The 19,205-nt window shown below is 56.0% G+C and overlaps 1 protein-coding gene across 2 annotated transcripts in view; it reads right to left on the reverse strand.

The window, feature by feature from the left end:
- MGAT3 (beta-1,4-mannosyl-glycoprotein 4-beta-N-acetylglucosaminyltransferase) overlaps positions 1 to 15,056 on the reverse strand; it is a 38,629-nt gene extending 23,573 nt beyond the window's left edge. Inside the window, exon 1 of one of the 2 annotated variants that reach the window (XM_043441203.1) lies at positions 14,884 to 15,056. The gene's annotated coding sequence lies outside the window, so the exon portion shown is untranslated. Of the gene's footprint in view, positions 1 to 6,759; positions 6,892 to 14,883 lie in introns of those variants that run through there. The other variant, XM_043441202.1, reaches the window with a different exon arrangement.
- Between the last annotated feature and the right edge of the window lie 4,149 nt (positions 15,057 to 19,205).

A 19,205-nucleotide genomic window follows, 5' to 3' on the forward strand; every position in this document is an offset into this window, starting at 1 on the left:
CGAGTCCCCACTGGGAATCGGGGCTCAGCTGTCATTGGGAAGACCATGACCACAGGTGGAGAACTTGACTATGGCTCAGAAGGACTGCCGGAAATGCACTTAGAGACGGGGTCAGTCAGGGGACAGTCAATCCACTGGGCACAGGGGTTGGGGGGACAGTAATGTCAGCAGCCCTGGGGTCGCCTCTGGTTGGAAGGGGCAGGGGTGGCTTCCTAGGTGAATGGCAACACCTGGGTGGAGTGGGCTGGCTTTCCAGGTTAAGAGTCCAGCACAGTAACGGCCCTGAGGCGGGAATGTGGGGTGTGCAGGGGAAGAGGTGCAGAGGCTGGACTGGGGCCACAGGAAGGAGGTCGGACGTGTGGACGGAATTCTCAGGGCACGGCATCCCAGTACCCCCTGACCTGGACTCTCATTGACCCAGTTTCCAGGAATGAGAGAGACGGACGCTGTGTGCCCCCAGTGCACCTGTTCGGAGAGACATCCCTGGGGCCGGGCAACTCCTACCCTGAGACCCCACAGCCAGCCTCCCTGGAGGCTATTCACGAGCAGGGACCCCAGAATCCAACAAATGGGGAGCTGGCTGTTCTCACAGCCCCTTTTCTTATCTCTCTTAGAACCTAACTCCACCTTCCTGGTTCTAAAGGTTTCTCATACATTCTGGGGAATCTGGACATCACAGAGAAAGAGACAGAGTGATACCACTCACCAACCTGCCCCTCCTGGGCTAACGATGTAGCCTAAGTTCTTGTAGACTTTTTTCCTGAGCACCTTTTTGCTGGAATGAACTATTGGCATGGATTTCCCACCAGTTTGGGGGCAACACGCATTTTTCCTAAGGAGCTTTGTCTGCACGCCAGAGGACCAGAGGGCAGGCCTGAGCCCTGGGGACTCTGCTCTCCTCGCCTCCTGTTCCTCCACCCCCTGACCAGGACCCCACTGAGAAACACCCTAGCGTGGGAAAGGAATAGGGGCGGGCTGCAAACCCACAGTCCTGGGCACTCCTGCTACAGACCACAAAGCTCTGGGTCAGTGCCAAGCACCCTGGGACTCAACGTCCCCTCTGTGAAATGGGTGGCCTCAGTCTGGCCCCCTCTCTAGGCTGAGGTGACCGTCACCTGGCTGGACTGAGCTTCACAGTTGCTTCCAGGAGCCATGCCAGGAGGCCCCTTGATCTTTCCTGTAACCCCCTCCCTTTGCCACCTGGACACAAGGAACAGCAGAGCAAGCCCCACGGCTGGCCCTGGTGACCTCCCCCCCAGTCCCCCGACCCAGTCCTCTCTGTTCCACTCCACTAGCATCCCCACTCCACCAGGCCCTCAACAGACCTCCCTGCGCAAGGGTCTCCTCCCATGAACACAGACAGACAGGAATCTGGGGTAGTAGGAATGCCGCATGGCTTCCTGGAGGAATCTTATAGGATGGATGAGTCAGGAGAGGAAGGGCACTTGGAGACAGAGGGACAGCACCGTACAGGCCAGAGGGGGAGTCGGCCCCGGGGCTGCTAGCCTGGGTCGGGGTGGGGCAGCTGATGCGGCGCCCCTGAGATGCTGAAACGAAATCACGCCAGAAAGCACCAGCATCTCCTTCCCATTCGTGCCATAAACATGAGTTACGACACACGCACAGTCCCAGGTGATGGTCGGGAAGGCACCTTCTCCATCATTCACCTAAACTGGCTAATCTGCCTTGTTTCCGGAAGTGGCCCTCACCCTCCACTCTCAGAATTACCGTTTAGCAAATACTTAAATACTTCTCAAGTGCCTCCTCCTGTGAGGCACGGTGCCAGCCCCCCAGAGGGTGCCTGTGTGCCCAGCCCAGGAGCCAGTGCCCCCACTTAATGGGTAGCTCCCCACTTGGTCCTTCTTCCCCAGTCACCTCAATTCAGCCAGACCGCGTGCCAGGCCCCCAGTAAAAGAGGAGGGCGGCCACAAGGGGCTTGTCTAAAGTGCTAAGTGTGGACTCTGGGGGGGTCCATACAGGTCCCAGCCCGCGACCTGTTCCCTGGAGGAGGTGGCGGCAGCAGATGCTGAGATAAAAGCAATGGGCTTGGGAAGGGAGGGATGGGAGGGGTGGGACAGTGTGGTTGTTGCAGAGCTGGGGGTGGGGGCAGAGAGAACACAGGAGGCAGCTGAGTCACAGAGGCTGAAGGGGTCTCGTGAGGCAGCATGGAATTCATGGGGCCAAGCTGTGGTTCCTGAAGTCCACAGGCCTCAGAATCCCCAGGGGATGCAAAACTATAGATTTCCAACCCTCCCTGCCAGGGTGGGATTCTGACTCGGTGGGACAGGGCGGGGAGCCTGGAAAATCCATACTATCCGCCTGGTGCCCAGGCAAGGCTGAGCGGGCCCTCCTGAGGCAGGGTCCCAGCCTATGAGCAGGAAGCAGGCAGCCCCAGGGCCCCCAAGAGGGTGGCCTGGAGGGCGGGGTGGGGTGAGGCGGCAGTCCAAGGCGTCCGAGCCACAGAGAGCAGTCACCTCTGGGTGATGGAAGGGCCTGGACAGGCAGACCCATCCTACAGGCTGGGGACCTACAGGCTGGATATGATGGATCCCAGCCCTGCCACTTCCCGGCCCTGGGTCTCCAGCCCCTTCGAATTGCCAAATGGGATAATAATAGTACCTACCTCGTGGGAAGTTAGGAGGTGTCTCTGAGATAATGCAGACAAAGTGCTTTGGCCCAGCGCCCAGCACGTAGTAAGTGCTCGATAAAGAGCTGCAAATTATTATGACTGGAAAGTCCTCCATCTCGGGTCTCTGGCATCCAGAATCTCAGAGACAGCCTCTGGCCACCCTCCCTAGCTCAGACCTCAGACCGCCTGGCCTGCTCCTTCTGGGAAATTCCTGGCCTGCCTAGAGGGGTAGCCAGAGGCTGGGCCCTCAGGAGACCCCAGCATCAGCACAGACTCCTACCTTCTGTCCTGGCCTTCACCCCGTACCCCACCCCACCCCACCCCCGGGATTCCCACTTCAGTGGGAACCAAAGTCTTAGCCAAATAAGCTCTAAACTCATAAGACAACAGAGTAATTAGGTGTGTGAATGATTCCTATTGTTCCGATTTTATTTTTATAGAAAAGATGAAAATAAGTGAGCCAACAGGGGAATTTCAGCAATGCAAGGAAAAGTATTCCCTGTTAACTTTCTGGATTATAAGCAAGGCCTTGGGCCCCTTGTCGGCCCACTCTAGACCATGCGAGGGTGGTCCACTACCCTTCCACCCACCCAGGCCTGCTTCCAGTCCTTGGGAAGTTCTCACCCCTTCCTGAAGCCTCTTTTCCCTTCTGGGAGATGGGGACAAGCAAGGTCCTTGTGACCATTCTGCTGCAAGTGAGGCTGTCCACTGGAGGTTCAGTGTCCTTGATCAGGGATGGAGAAGGAGGAGGAATAGGTGGAAGGAAGAGGAAGGATGCTCCCTTGGGCTGATAATCACACATTTATTCATTCACTCACTCATTCACTCATTCATTTGTGCTCCTGTAGGTCCATGGAGCTCACCGTCTGTCAGGATCACACAATAACAAACATGCTGGCATCACATGGAGGCTTTTGGTGAGTAACAGAGTGCCGGGGGACAGAAGGAGGAACAGACATTCAGGTAGTGAGAACAGCATAAGCAAAGGAATAGAATCTGAGGTTTGGGGCCTGTGTGGACCACATTTCAGAGCTCTGTTGGGCTAAAGCATGGGGTCCAGCTGGGCCATTCTATGCTAAGGCCCAGGCCAAGGTCAAGGGGGGGCCCCTGGGAGGAGAAGGGGTTAGAGAGGAGAGAGGCAGGGTCAGAGGTGTGGAGGGAAGGAGAATACCCACCATTCCCTCTGCCCTCCTCCCTGTGGATACTTATTCAGGGTACTCTCTCACCCCACTCTCAGCCTATCCAGTGCCCTCCAACAAGCCCCCCGCAGCTACAGTATCACATGGCCGCTCCTCAAGTCTATCTGACCAACAGCTCCTGGGGACTCTCCTCCTTGTTCTACTGTTATTTATTAAGCACCTACTGAACGCCTGGGTGCTGTACCGGCTCCCACTGTGAGACTGTTAAACTGTTGGCAGCTCAAAATCAGTCCTGCTGGGAAGATTTCCACTACAGAAACTGGCCACCACTGCTGATTGGTGAGCCAGCAGACCACTGCCCCCTGCCCAAGCAATGGGTATAGAGAGGCAGGACCCAGCCCACAGGGACTCACAGACAGAGGGGAAGACAACAGGAAAGTGGACCACACATCTACTGTGGCAAGCTGGGTGAACAGGGAGACTCATTCTAGAAGGGGGGCAGCGAAAGCCCCCTGGAAACTGAACGAAGCTCTTCAAATAGGAATAGTGTGCGTCTCCCCATTTTAGAGATACGGAAACTGAGGCACAGAGTACTGTCACATGGTAAGAAGTGACAGGATCAGAATTGGAACCCGGGCCACTGGATCTAGAATCTTTGCTCTTTCTGCACTTGACTGCCTCATGGCACAGTTATTGAGACTGTTCCCTACCTGCAAGCTGCCAGCACAGAGCTAGGCAGACGGTGGATATCTGTGCCCACATGTCCAGGGGTACCTGCTGCCCAATTTGATTCGAATCTCTGGCGGGCAAGGCCTGTGTCCTCTCCACCAGGCTGCCCAGCAAAGTACCCCTCGCAGGAGGATATCATGCTTGTTGGCCAGAATATGTGAAGAAACTTCTGGAAGGGAGCCCTGTTCCCATGTGGTAGACTAGAGAGCTGGCTGGGAAGGGGTGCACTGTGTGCCGGCCTGGGGAACAAAAATTGGCCTTGGGGAGCAGAGCAGAGTCCCCTGATTGACATGGCTGGGGGCCAGAAGGTGGTGGGTGTCTACATAGGCAAGAAGAGGCTGTCCGTGCAGACTCCCCTGCCCGGGTCGCTCTTCACTGCTACTTTTGTCTCCTCCGAGAAGGAAGACAGCGACACTCAGCTCCCCCAAGCCTCAGCTTCCTCCTGGTCACAGCCAGCCCTCACAGAATCCTCACCATCAAGTGGACATGGCCTGCCAGCTGGAATCAGTGTCCCTGTTTCACAGGTAAAAATACCCATGGAGCTGCCAGCCATTTCCTAGGTGTGTCTCAGGTGCTGGGTGTACCTGTTCGTGTAGACGCAGCATCTCATGCAGTCCTCACCACAACTGAGTGAAGGAATCTCCCCATTTGTCACACATGGAAACTGAGGTTCAGAAGGCTGTCTGGCCAAGGTGGTCCGGCTATCTCAGTGAAAGTGATCAGCAATGTGGGTCAAGTAGCCCTGAGCACATCAAGGGCGCTGGGCAGACCCGCAGAAGGGGGTCAGCTGGGCCCGCCGGTGCCATCCCAGCCGGTCTCCTTGCTGTCCTCACGCCAGCTCCCTGGGGTGGCCCACCACCTCACCTCCACCTGGCCTTCCTTTCCTCCAGCTTCGGCTCCCCTCTCTTCAGTGGCTTCTCATGTCAGCCCCCAGCAGGGCTTTGGCTGTCCCCCATCTCCAGCTCTCAGCACACTCAGCACATCTTGGAGCCTTGCCTTATCCATCCCTCCGCCCAGAATACCCTTCCCACTATCTCTCCCAAGCAAACCCTTCCAGCTTCCTTTTATGTCTTCCAGCAAGTTCCCTCTCCCCCAAGGGGAGAGGGGGCTGAGGGCCCCTTTTCAAACTTTCCCAGGATCCTGTGTCTATCTCTTCAGCTGGCAGAAACATTGATAACCCTGCAGAATGGCCAGCTCCTCCCGGTGGGGCATTGGGGGAAGTGGGGTGGGATGGGGGGAGGAACTTGTCTTGCTGTTCCTTCCATCTCCAGGCTTGGCCCATTGCCTGGATTTTTAGTAACTGCCCTGGAGGTGACACAAGTCTTCCCCATCGAGGCAGATCTGGGCTGGTGGCCCAGGAGTGGAGTGCTATGTGGACCCAGAGAGAGCCCGGGCTGGGGGACCAGAGAGAGAGCTCACTGGGGCAGTGGTCCTGCCCACTTCTAGGAAGTCTCCTGGAGCCTAAAGAGAGTCACCCAACCTCAGGTCACCAGGGCTGGCTGAGACCCATCTCTGCCTCTCTGGCACCCTAGCTCAGGCACCCCCCACCCCAATACAACCCAGGTGCAGTCCCCTCCCCACCCCTAGTTCCAGAACTCACTATTTGCAGATATTTATAGCACCCTCCCCCAGCCAGGTTCCCTCCCCCGCCCTGGGCAGTGCGGTGGAAAGAGCGGGAGCCCCCCCACCAGAAAGGGTTGGGGTTCTTTCTGCACCTCCCTCGGTCTGATCCCGGCCTCCGCATCTGCCCAGCACCCCGACAGCGCCAGGGCCTCGGCCGCCGCCGCGCCGCAGCCCGGGGTCGGGGGGGGGGGGGGGTAGGGGAAGGCGGGAGCCGAGGCCTCCCACCCCCAGCCTCGCGGCGCGCGGGAGGTTTGTCGGGGGCGCGATGCACAAAGCCTAGCTCAAACCCGGAGCCTCGGGACGCACCCTGCCCAGGCCGGGGGTAGGGGTAGGGGGGTCGAGGGAAGGAGGCTTTGCCCTCCCCCGCCACAGAAAGCTCAGCTGAGCAGCCGGGTTGGGGGAGGGGGTGCCAGAGCTGAGTAGCCGCCCCAGCATCCGCCCCCCATCTCGGCCCCCACCCAGACCCCCCAGCCTAGTGCTCCCGCCTCCGCCCCCAAAGGTCACGCTCGGGGAGGGGGGCTGTGGGAGCTGTGACGGGGGCGGGGGGCGCAGCGAGCGCGGAGGAGGAGGCGCAGGGCCGGGAGAGCCGGCATGCGGGGGGCTGCAACGCGGGCCCCCAGGACGCCAGGGTCAACTCACCCATCGCCCGCCGGGTCTCAGCAGCGGCGGCAGCAGCAGCGGCGGCGGCGGCTCCGCGGCCCCCGGGGCCCCCGGCGGGGAGATGCTGGCGTCCGCCGCAACCTCTCGCCCCATCCCGGGCTCCGGCGGCGGCGACTGCGGCGGGCGCCCGGCATCGCAGGCAGCGCGGCCCCGGCCCGGCCCCGATCCCCGCCCCGCCGCCCCCGCCCCCACCTCCAACCCGTCCCACGGGCTCGGCGCGGCCGCCTGTCTGCACCCGGGGGCCGCGGCGGGGACCCGGCGAGCGGACCCCGGCGGGGGAGGGCCCCACCGGAGGCAGGCGGGGGATGCAGAGGCGAGGCCCGAGCGCTGCGCGCAGAGGTGGCGCTCCCGCCGGGCTCCGGCGGCTCCGGCCCCCGCCCCGCCCCCACCGGCGCCCCCTTCCCTCCGCCGCTAGCCGGGCTCCGCTCGCCGCGCGGGGCTGGGGACGCCTAGGACCGCAGTCTCGGGCCGCCGCTGCTCTGCGCCTCCCGCGTGTGCGATCAAATGTGTGTGTGTGTGTGTGTGTGTGTGTGTGTGTGCGCGCGCGCGCGCGCGCCCGGGCGCGCGCGACCCTGCCTGTGACCGTGCGTGCGCCGACCCACGGCCCGGTGCGTCCTGTGCGGGTATGTGTGTGTGTATGAGATGAGAGGCGGAGCGGGTCAGAGTGTGTGCGTGTCTAGCATGTGCATACGTCTGCGTGTCTGATTCTGTTGCGCGTGTATGCATGTGTCTGTTTTGCCATATATATGGCTCTGGGTGACCTGCGGCGTGTACCCGAGTCTGTTCCTGTGTGTACATGGGCGTGGATCGCAGCCGCTGTGCCTGCGTGTACCTGGATCTTGTTTGTGTGCACACATCCGTGACCATGCAAAGAGGCCTCTGGGTCTTCTGGTCTGTGTGTGCCTGGTCCTGGGTGGCTGCGATGATGTGTACACGCAGCTGTGACCGTGTGCAAAGGGCCTGGTATTGTGGTGCGTGTATCGCTGAGGGCCTGTGACCGCTTCTACACATGTCTGTGTGTTTGTGAAGATCGCCGATGTACACTGGCCTGTGGGCCTTGGGCCTTGGCCCGCCTGTATCCTTCTGACCCCCTCCATCCAGGCATATGACCAATGCAACTGTGTGCTTCCTCTATTCCAGGCCTGGCCCACTGACTCCCGGTGAAGACCTTTGCTCCCCACCCCCATCTCGTCCCCCTCAGCGGGCACTCAAAGCCTAACGGTCCTGCCCACCTCCTGCGTCTCCTGCTGCACAACCAGCAGCGGTTCTCCAAGCGCCCACCATTTCACACCTTGGCTCCTCTTGCTTTTGTACTGGGCTTGAGGTGGCCGCCACGTGCTTCCCGCCATTCCAGGGCCGTGGGCTTCCGGCTTCCGCTCACGTGAGCCCCTCTAGCAATCACTTCCGCCTATGTGTGAAAGCGGGTCCGGGTATGCGGCAGCATCGCTGTGGACCCGCGGCCAAGGCACCGGAGGGTAGTGAGCTGCCTCCAGGCTAGGCGCCCTCAAGGTTCTCGAGAGCAGCCCCAGGGGCCTTTGGAGCCCTCTCCTGCTGGTCTTCCTGGTTCAGGTGCTCCTCGCCCACCTTTGTCTATTCTTGCTAAGCAGCCAGAGTCAGCCTTCTCCAACATTTCTTTGAGCAGGACACACTCCTCCCTGAACACTTCATGGCTCCCACTTGCTCTTAGGCAGAAAAGGAGGCCTTCGTGACCTAGACTGTCTGCTGTTCACCTCTGCCGGTTAGTTCCCTCTAAGCCCAAAATGAGCAAACTATTGTCTATAAGGGCGATATAGTAAATATTTCAGGCTTTGTTGCTCATAGGGTCTCTGCCTCAACTACTCTACTCTGCCATTGTGGCTTAAAATCAACCACAGATATTGTGTACAGGAATGGATATGGCTGTGTTCTAAGAAAACTTTATTTAGGGACACTCAAGGTAAACCATTAATCATTCTTTTGATTTTTCCCCCAACCACTTGGAAATGTAAAAACCATTCCTAGCTGGCACTACTCTTAAAAAAAAAAAAGAACTTTAGTCGATCAGTCTTGTCTAACTCTTCTTGCCCGGTGGACTGTAACCAGGCTCCTCTGTCCTTCGGATTTCCCAGGCAAGAATAGTGGAGTGGGTCACCATGCCCTCCTCCAGCGGCTCTTCCTGACCCAGAGATCAAACGCAAGTCTCCTGTGTCTCCTGCATTGCAGGCAGATTCCTTACCTGCTGACCCATCAGGGAAGCCATACTGTGCCTTATGTATTATCTCCATGACTCACCTGCTTCAGTTACTCTGTCACTACCCATCCCCCCCCTCCCCCAGATCTCAACTATTCTACCTTGAAAATATGTCTTGAGACTTCTCTGTTGGTTCATTGGCTAAGACTCTGCTTTCTCAATGCAGGGGGCCAAGGTTCAATTCCAGGTCAGGAAACTAGATTCCACATTTCACAAATGAGTTCTCATGCTGCAACTAAAGATCCCACATGCTGCAACTAAGACCAGGCGCAGTCAAATAAATAAATAAAGTGCATTGCAACAAGTGACAACCAAGTAATGTTAAAAAAAAAAAAGTCAGCCTCCGCTTCTCCCCAACTTGCCTTGCTAGCACACTCTCCACCCTTGTCGCTCCAACCCTACAGAACCCTCACTACTGCTTACACACACTCACCTCCACCTTGTGGCCATCACTCCACCTCTGCCTGGGGATTCCTGCCATGTGGAAAGGACCCTCTCAGAGACACTTTTCCTTGCCCGGCCATGTTCCCCAGGAGAATCTTCTCCCACGGCCTCCTGCAGCACTGTGGGCATCCCTCGGCCCAAAAGAGAAGCTCTGTTGCAGGTCTGGCTCCCCCAGTGAACCTGTCCAGAAACCTGGATGCTGGCCCAGCACCAAGCTGGGCACAAAATATCACATCCCTCACTTTCCACAGCTCCCAGCAAAGGGGAGGAGGTGAAGTGACATGCCCCGGGCTCAAGTTCAGGTTTATGGGGCTTTCTCAGTCTTCGCTCTCTTTGCCAGGATGCTCCTGGTGGGTGGCCCATGGCCTTCATCTGTCACCTAATGTGTGCTCTTTCTGCCTCTGACAAGAGCTGGCACCCCAGAAGACCACGAGCCCAACAATTCCAAATCAAGGCCTGAGCCACAAATATGCCTTTTGTCCTTTGAAATCGTTTAATTGATTTGGGTGGGTAGAGAATAATTTCACACATGCAAATCTGAAAATTATTGAAGGGTGGCCAGTGGTAAGGAAGCTTCCTAGCCCCAGCCCAGGCCTCCCAGATCCCATCTATGTAAGGATTTTACCCTTGTGACACTTTTTTTTTTTGATGCAGCTCATTTGATGTGAAGTCATTTTGCTGTGACCTAAAAACTAATTCATCACACTTGTAGCTTGACTCCTTTTTGGTTTTTTTTTTTAACGATGTGCAAAATAGATGTGGTCGTCTATCATTGAGCCCCTAGGCCCTCCCCGCGGGGCCGAGTGAGAGATAAGGGTGTGGTCAGGTCACTGCATGGTGGTAACTGGGTTCAGGAACCAGAGACATCTGGCTTCAGTCTGAGTTTTTGTGTCAATGACTTGAACCTCAGTTTCCTCATCTGTAAAATGGGAATAAGGAAGTTTCCTTCATAAGGCCACTCAGAGGGGCTTCCCTGATGTCTCAGTGGTAAAGAATCCGCCTGCCAATGCAGGAGACACAGGGTCAATCCCTGGTGCAGGAAGATTCCCACATGCCATGGAGCAGCTAAGCTCATGCACCACAACTATTGAGCCTGTGCTCTAGAGCCGGGGAGCCACAACTACCAAAGCATGATCTGAAACAAGAGATGCCACCACAATGAGAAGCCCGCACAACCAAGAGTAGCCCCTTCTTGCCGCAATTAGAGAAAGCCCACACGCAGCAACTAACCCAAGCACAACCAAAAATAAATAAATAAAAAAGATCACACATGCTGCAATGAATATCAAAGATCCCACACGCTGCAACTAAGACCTAGTGCAGCCAAATAAATAAAAGAGACCTGGGTTCTAATCAGCTCCTCTACCTGTTATACTCATGTCACTGCACTAAGCCTCCATTTCCTCATCCAGAAAATGGGAATGATCGCTGCCCAGTCATCACATTGATATCAGTGGAACCTGGAGAGTTCCAGCCTCTCCCTCCCCCTTGCTCACTTCCTGGCCCATCTCCACGCCATCAAAGGGGGCGTGGGGAGGCAGAGGCTTGGTAAGTGCTCTTCCCTCCCCACCCCTCCCCTGGGGCCAGGCCACCTGACAAGGAGGCTGTGGGAGCCTGGAGCTGAGAGAGGTCCGGATACAAGATTATCCACCCCAAGACAGGTGTCCCCTTACAGATCTGCTGTCCCCTTTCACCTGGGGCCTGTTTGGTTCTGGGAACAATTGCTAGGTCTGTTATCCCTTTTGGCAGCTGCTGCCTGACCGGTGGAAGCTATATTCCCCGCCTCCTTCACTTGGCCCTGGGTCTCCAGGTGAGGAGTCCCCTGAGCCGTAATGAGGGCCAAACACCTGCCCTGCCATGGCTCCTCAGGGGCCAGGAGTCTGGTGATGCCATAGGCAGTGTGAGCTGGCTCAAAGCTATGGCTTAGGGAATTCCCAGGCTGTCCGGTGGTTGGGACTGATCCTTCAAGCCTCACAGTGGTGCAGCCAAAGAAAAAAGAAGCTTCAGCTTTTTCATCTGTGTAATGGGCATGAGGTGGCCGCCTGAGAGCATGTGGGTTAGCAGCAGCAGCAGGATGTCATTCCCCTTCCTTCCTCATCACTTGCCACATGAAGTCACCAGACTGGCTCTCTTACCCTCCCCTACATGCACTCCATTCATTTATTCATTCATTCATTACCAAGCCCATCCCCCAAGCACACAGCAGGCAGCTCTCTGAAATGCTTGCAGTTTCTCCAGCCATCCTTGTCTCTGCACTTTGGCATATAATAGTCCTGCCCAGAGAGCCTTTCTGAAAAAACTCCTACTCATCCTTCAAGATCCAATCCACATAACCCTTAACCCTGAAAGCCACTCTGGTTCCCAGAGGCCTTGCTCATGCCTGATTTGGAGAGTTTCCACCCCAAGGCCTCTGGTGCTACCAGACTCTGCCTGCAATGCCCTCCCCAGCCTCATCTCTAAGTACTTATTCCACCCATCCAGTCCTCCAGGGTGAGGTTACAAATGCTTCCTCTCCATGGAATCTTCTCTGACTTCCCCTTCCTGAAGTTCACCTTCATGGCCTACTACAGGTGTCCGGGCCCTCTTAGGACCCTCAGCACTTCTTGTCTGATATTCTGACCTCCCTGACTGGCCTCCTGGTGAGCTCTTAGGGCATAAAAATGAGACGGGTCACCCTGCTCAGTACAGGGGGACAGAGAGCCCCACGGCAGGGAGTCTAGTCTTGTTGGGGTCAAATGCTGCTGGTCAGACCCTCTCTGCCTGGGTGACTTTGGATAAGTCCCCTTTCTCTCTGCAAACCTGTTTCCCTACTTGTCAAGCGGAGGGGATAGATTAGACAGGAGTCCATTACCTGGGAGGTCAGGGGGTCCAGGAATCTCCTAAAATTTCCTGTGGCATGGTGTGTGTTTGTGAGTGTGCACATATGTGGGTAAACATGGGTATGGGTATACTTGCACATGGATGTGATTTTGTGCTTGCGCGTGTGAATGTGTATGAGCATGTGTGGCGTGTGGAAGTGTGCATGCACACCTGTGTGCTTTTGTGGGAGTGGGCCCATGGCTGATATTGGGTCCTCAAAGGATTGGGGACCTGCTGAGGGACTCCTGGGCTCCCCTGGCCTTTCAGAGGCCCCTCCCCCAATTCTCCCATGCTCCTCCCACAGCAGAGGGTCCTGTGGGCTCCCCAGTTGCCCTCTCACCCCTCCATGGCTCTCACCCTAATACTTTTTTCTTTTAAAAAGCCATTGTTGCTTTATTTATTTATTTTTAGCTGCTCCTAGGTCCCCAACCAGGGATCGACCCTGTGCATCCCCGAAGTGAAAGTGCAGAATCTAAACCACGAGACCATCAAGGAAGTCCTTCACTGGCGTGCTTGCCATAGCTTTGCCCCTGGTGCGTCTGCTCCAGCCCTATAGAGCAGTCAGTGTGTTTCTAGAAAGCAACAAGGCAGATCCACTGCTCAAATCCTGCTGTGGCTCCCATCTCACCCAGCATGAGGCCAGAGTCGTTCAGGAGCCACAAGGGCCGCCTGGTCAGGCCTGCTGCCCCCCAGCCCTCGCCTCATCCCCCTGCGTGCTCTCTGAGCTCATCTACCCCCTTGGGGCGGGCTGTTCTCTCCTCCAGAGTTCTCTCCTCCGGATGCTCTTCCCCAGATACCACGTGGCTCCTCCTCCTCCGAGTCTCAGAGCAAACTCAGGGCCTCCCCAAGCACCCTGTTTAGGTGCAGGCTTCCTGATCACTCTGCCTTCTCTTCTTTTTTCTTAGAACTTTTCACCTTCAACACACTAGGTAATTTCCTGTGTCTTGTCCTCTTGCTTGTCTCCCCGACTAGACATAACCCTTAGCAGGGCAGTGATGTTTGTCCTGACCCCACTGTTGTTTCTTCAGTACCCACAAGCCTGGCACATCGCAGCTGCTCGGTAATCTCTGTTCAAAGGAAGGAAGCCTCCCTTCCACCCCCTATCATGTGTGTTTGAGGGTCACCCCTCAAGTTTCCCAGGTGGCGTCATTGGTAAAGAACCTGTCTGCAAAGCAGGAGACACGAGAGACGTGGGTTTGATCCCCGGGTGGGGAAGATTCCCTGGGGAGGAAATGACAACCCAATCCAGTATTCTTGCCTGGAAAATCCCATGGACAGAAGAGTCCGGCGGGCTACAGTCCATGGGGTCAGAAAAGAGTAGGACATGACTGAGCATGCACACATGCGTCATCTCCAAGTGTCTTTTGTGTGGGGCTTGAAGACTGCTGGGAGCCTAGAGAGAGAAGTGCCAGCCTTCCGGGTAAGGGAAGACCTTCGGACTGGAAGAATCACCCCAGGGGGGCCAAGGCTGCTGTGTGGTTGTAAACCGACGTGATCCAGCAGCCCAGTCACGTCTTGTGCCATGAATCGCACACTTAGCTAGATCCTGGCAACCTCTCCTAGAAACTCAGGAGCCCATTCCCTCTCCACCACCACGTTTGCCTTCCCTGGAGGCCCCCAGGCCTCGCACACTGCATACCCCAGTGAGAAACTGATTGACAGAGTGCCCCCCTCCCCCGACAGCTGAGGGCAGATCCAGGACTCAAGCTCAGAGCCAGGGCTCCAGTGACCAGGGGCTAGGTCCCTCCCCGAGTCCTCTCATCCTCACAGCTGACCCCATCCAGAGAGCACATGAGGCAGGGGGAGGGCAAGGTTACACCTGTTCATAGATTGAGCACCTACTATACGTCAGGCCCTGGGCTAGAGCAGTCAGACTCATCCCTGCCCCCAGGAGAAGCTGGGCCAGTGGGGTGCCAAGGACCAGACGGAAACACAGCAGGAGACAGCCGCAGGCCCCGGGGGCTAGGAAGGTTAGAGGCAGCATCTCAGCCAGGCCTCGAAGGCTGGGGCAGATTTGGAGATGAGCCTCCAGTACAAGGATGGACAGGGAAGGGACTAGTTACAGCCAGAAAGCGTGCAGGGGACATGCGGGGAGAGAGTCAGCCCGAGGGTCTCCACAAGCTCCAAAGACACCAGAGATGCTGAACATTGGGCTGTCACTGGCTGAGCTAGTGATACCCCCTGTGGCAGATGGCAGCCCAGGAGGGTGGCCTGCTGGAGTTTGGCCCCGGGGCTGGGTCATATCAGTGGTCCTACCTCTACACAACCACACCTGCGTGCTTCTGCCTGGCACGTGCAGGGAGCAGGGCATGCCCACCAGGAGGTTCCCCACCCTAGTGCCGCTTACACATACACACTCAGCCTTGGACCCAGAGACCCATGAACACACCCCTTGTACACTCACAGAGGATACACGCCCTGAAACCCTCAAAACCCTACTGGGCGCTCCCCACAAACTCACATGACAACATTCCTTCCAGCCTCAGCCGGGAGGGCAGGACTAGGCTGGGCCCACCTGGAGCCCCCTCCAGCCTGCAGCTGCTGCTCCCATCCGCGCCCCCAGCACCTACCCTGGCAAAGGTGCCTCGAAACTCCAGAGGTGGGGGCACCAGCCCACCTTGCTGACTCACGGCCTGTCCACCCGATGGCAGCTTCTGCTCCTGGGGCCCATCAGCGAGGTCCCAGCCTCACAGCTGCTGGGCTACCACCTGGCCCACACCCCCTCGGTCACCTCTCCCCAACCTGGAAGGCGACCTCTGGACGTCCAGACTGTTTTCCCTGTCTGAACCTATACGCCCTGAGTCCACAGGTGGTCCTTGAGGGGTCTCAGAGGTCCTTTGGGTCAGCAGCTTCTCTGGTCCTTTTGATGACCAAAAATGTAAATAATGTGGGTGCTGTGGGGAGCCCAGGCTGTCCAGCTGGAGCTGGGCTGCTGGGTGGGAGTGGAAGAAGAGAAAAATTCACCCAGAAATATGTCTGTGGGTTGGCCACAGAAAAGGCCCCGGGCGGGGCTGGCGCTCCACCTGGGGACCTGAGCCAGCACCAGGGGCTCAGCTGCTAACCTTGAGCCCATGAGCACCGTGAGGCTGCCGGGGCTGCCTAGATGTGGCTCAACTGAGCCTCACCCTCAAGATCATCTCCTCTGACCCTTGTCCCAGGTGGCTATGCTTACACGCCTCCTGTGACGTGCCGCTCGCTGTCTCCCTTGGCAACTCTTTTCGGTGGGACAGCTTCAGCTATTAGAAATCCTAGATCTCACTGCTGGGAATTGGTCCGAGCAAGTCAGCTTCTTCACTGGCACCACCATCCTTCAGAAACTGGTGAGAGTCCCTGTACCACTTCTCCTCCCAGGATCTTTAGCGGCTCCTCCAATGCAGGTTTTCCAGAACTTTCCATCCTGGCCTCTCTCCCACTTGCCCTTGCCTTTCCCCAGACATGACCTGACTAGTACAGCCCGAGGGCCTCTCCCTCCCCTGATAGGCTAACCCTCAGCTTTATGTGGCCTGTTTTTGTGGTCAGGTTTCTGGCCGCTCTTATACACTTCCTGCTAGCTGCTACTTGTAGTTCAGTTTCCTCTTTTGTAAAACAGGAATAAGACTCGTATTTTCTGCATGGGGTTGTTGTAAGGATGGAATGAGTTTATACATGTCAAAATGCTTAGAAAACGTAGCTAGTGCCATTACTACTGTTTGTAGATGGTTATTGTCCAGAAGGGCTTCCCTGGTGACTCAGCAGTAAAGAATCCACCTGCAAAGCAGGAGCCACAGGAGATGCAGTCCCTGGGTGGGGAAGATCCCCTGGAGGAGGGCATGGCAACCCACTCCAGTATTCTTGCCTGGAGAACCCCATGGACAGAGGAGCCTGGTGGGCTACAGTCTATAGGGGTCTCGAAGAGTTGGACATGACTGAAGCGATTTAGCAAGCATGTGGTCCAGAAACTGCAGCCACCCTCCACAGTGACCTCCTCTTCTGAAAGTTTAGGGTCATTGAATCTTCTAGATGGGAGAGCCTTTAAAGGCTACTGAGTCCCAGTCTAACCCCATTACACCAGTGAGGAGACAGGAAGAGAACCCGAAGAGGCTCTGTTTCTGACATCTTCTCTGAAGGGCAGAGTACCCACCCTCAGTCTGGGACCAGAGCCTTCAGTGAGTCCAGACTTTCAAGGACCTGATGGCCTCACCTCTCTTGGAAGATGCTAGCAGCCTGGGCAGGGTGTGGAGAGAGCCAGAGTGGGAGCCTGGAGCCAGGGTTCTAGAATAGCCACCGCCCTTGACTCACCTGCCCAGTTAGGGGCTTGGCCTTGGGAATTCCTAAAGGGAGCCTGGCATCTCCTGGGTCACTAAGTCGATTCTCAGGCTTGCCCCTACAAAGCAGAAGACGTAACTGAGGCCAGGGAAGGGGGATGATAGAGTGAGGGGTGTGGCAGGGCAGGGTCTGACTATGCCATGGCTTTAAGCCTGCCGGTGTCCCCCATGCTGGCCCCTCTCATGCCCTTTGCCCTGGTCTAAGGCGGCCTGGCAGAGCAGGGTCAGGAAAGGTCAGAGCCAGAGGACTGAACCCAGGGCTTGGCATCCATGGGTGAGGATGCTGGCAGGACAGGCTCCCCTGGTGCCTGCCCAAAGGGCCGGCATCACTGCCCCACCCCACACACTCCTCACATAGGAGCTGCTGGACAATCTCTGCCAGCATCTTACTGCCAGTGGGGCTGCCAATGTTCCCTGGGCTTGGAGTCACAAGCCTTGCTGGGATAAGCAAGGAGGAATCAGAAACCCTTATGCCTTGCTGGTGGGAATGCAAAATGGTATAGCTACCGTGGAAAACAGCACAACAGCTCCTCAAAAAATTACAGAGAGAATTACCCTATGACCCAGCAATTTTTCTTCTGGGTATGTACCCAAAAGGGTGGAAGGCAGGGACTTGAACAGATCATTGTGCATCCATGTTCACAGCCTTTTTAATCACAATAGCCAAATGTAGAAGCAATTCAGGTGTCCACTGAGGAATAAATGGATAAGCAAAAACATGGTGAAAGTATGCCATGGAATATTATTCAGCCTTAAGAAAGAAGGAAATTCTTGGAGAATTCCCTGGAGGTCTAGTGGTTAGGACTCCACTTTCACACCGAAGGCCCAAGTTTCATCTCTGGTTGGGGAACTAAGATCCCAAAGCCATGAGGTGTGGCCAAACAATGAAATAAAGCTCTGACAGATTCTGCAACATGAGTGAAACTTGAAGGCATTTTAAGTGAAATGTTGTTGTTCAGTCTCTCAGTCGTGTCCGACTCTTTGTGACCCCATGGGCTGCAGCACGCCAGGCTTCCCTGTCCTTCACCATTTCCCGGAGTTTGCCCAAACTCATGTCCATTAAGTCATTTAAGTGAAATGAGCCAGTCCCGAAAGGACAAACAGCATATCATTGCAGTTCTATGAGGAGCCAAATTCATAGACACAGGATGGTAGTTGCCAGGAAATGGGCAGTTACTGTTTAGTGGGTAGTTTTAGTTTGGGAAGAAGAAAAAAGTCCTGGAGATGGATGGTGGTGATGGTTGTACAACAATGTGAATGTACTTAATGCCGCTGAATTGTGCAGTTTAAAATGGTTAATGTGGACGTCTCTGGTGGTCCAGTGGTTAAGAATCTGCCTGCCAATGCAGTGGACACGGGTTCTATTTCTGGTCTGGGAAGACTTCACGTGCTGCAGGGTCACTAAGCCCACGCACCACAACTACTGAGATCCAGCCCATGCGCTGCAACAGGAGAAGCCACCACAACCACAAGCCAGAGCACAGCAACCAGAGAGCGGCCCCCACTCTGTGTAACTAGAGAAAGTCCACTCCCAGCAGCGAAGACCCAGCACAGCCAAAAATAAATAATTTCTGAAAATGGTTAAAATGGTAAGTTTTGTTATGTATCAGTTCAGTTCCATTCAGTTGCTCAGTCGTGTCCGACTCCTTGCGACCCCATGGACGGCAGCACGCCAGGCTTCCCTGTCCAGCACCAACTCCCGGAGTCTACCCAAACCCATGTCCATTGAGTCGGTGATGCCATCCAACCATCTCATCGTCTGCCATCCCCTTCTCCTCCTGCCTTCAATCTTTCCCAGCATCGGGGTCTTTTCAAATGAGTCAGTTCTTTGCATCAGGTGGCCAAAGTATTGGCGTTTCAGCTTCAGCATCAGTCCTTCCAATGAACACCCAGGACTGATCTCCTTTAGGATGGACTGGTTGGATCTCCTTGCAGTCCAAGGGACTCTCAAGAGTCTTCTCCAACACCACAGTTCAAAAGCATCAATTCTTCAGTGCTCAGCTTTCTTTATAGTCCAACTCTCACATCCATACATGACTACTGGAAAAACCATAGCCTTGACTTGTTATGTATATTTTACCACAATAAAAGAAGAGAAGGGGAAATGGGGGACAGACACTGCAGGAGTGGATGAAGCGTAGACTCCAGAATGATGAGTAACTGTGTGACCCCAGGCTAGTTACTTGGCCCCTCTGTGCTTTCATCTCCTTATCTGTAAAGCTACACTAATAACAGAGCCCCCTGCCCTCAGCCCACATAGCGTCGTTGGGAGGGTTAAATGAGCTGCTTGATGTAAAGTGCTGAGAACAGGGCCTGGTTATGTTTTGTCCTCTCTTCTCCCCATTTTTCAGATAAGGAAACTGAGGCACAGAGAGGTAACTTTCCCAAGATCCTAGAGCAAATGAGCCTCAGAGCCGGGACTGACTCCACGGCCGCTGTGCACTTCCTGAGGTCCTCGAGGGGCTGGCGGTGGGGGGAGGGTTTGCACGGTCACTGTCTGGGGACAGCACTTCCTCAAAACCTGTGAGGCTGGGGTGGGGCCCACAGCTCCTGGAAGAACATTTCTCAGAATCAGAGAGGCCCAGGGG

Source organism: Cervus canadensis, chromosome 21 (genome assembly GCF_019320065.1).
Source record: "Cervus canadensis isolate Bull #8, Minnesota chromosome 21, ASM1932006v1, whole genome shotgun sequence".
NCBI classification, from domain to species: Eukaryota; Metazoa; Chordata; class Mammalia; order Artiodactyla; family Cervidae; genus Cervus; species Cervus canadensis.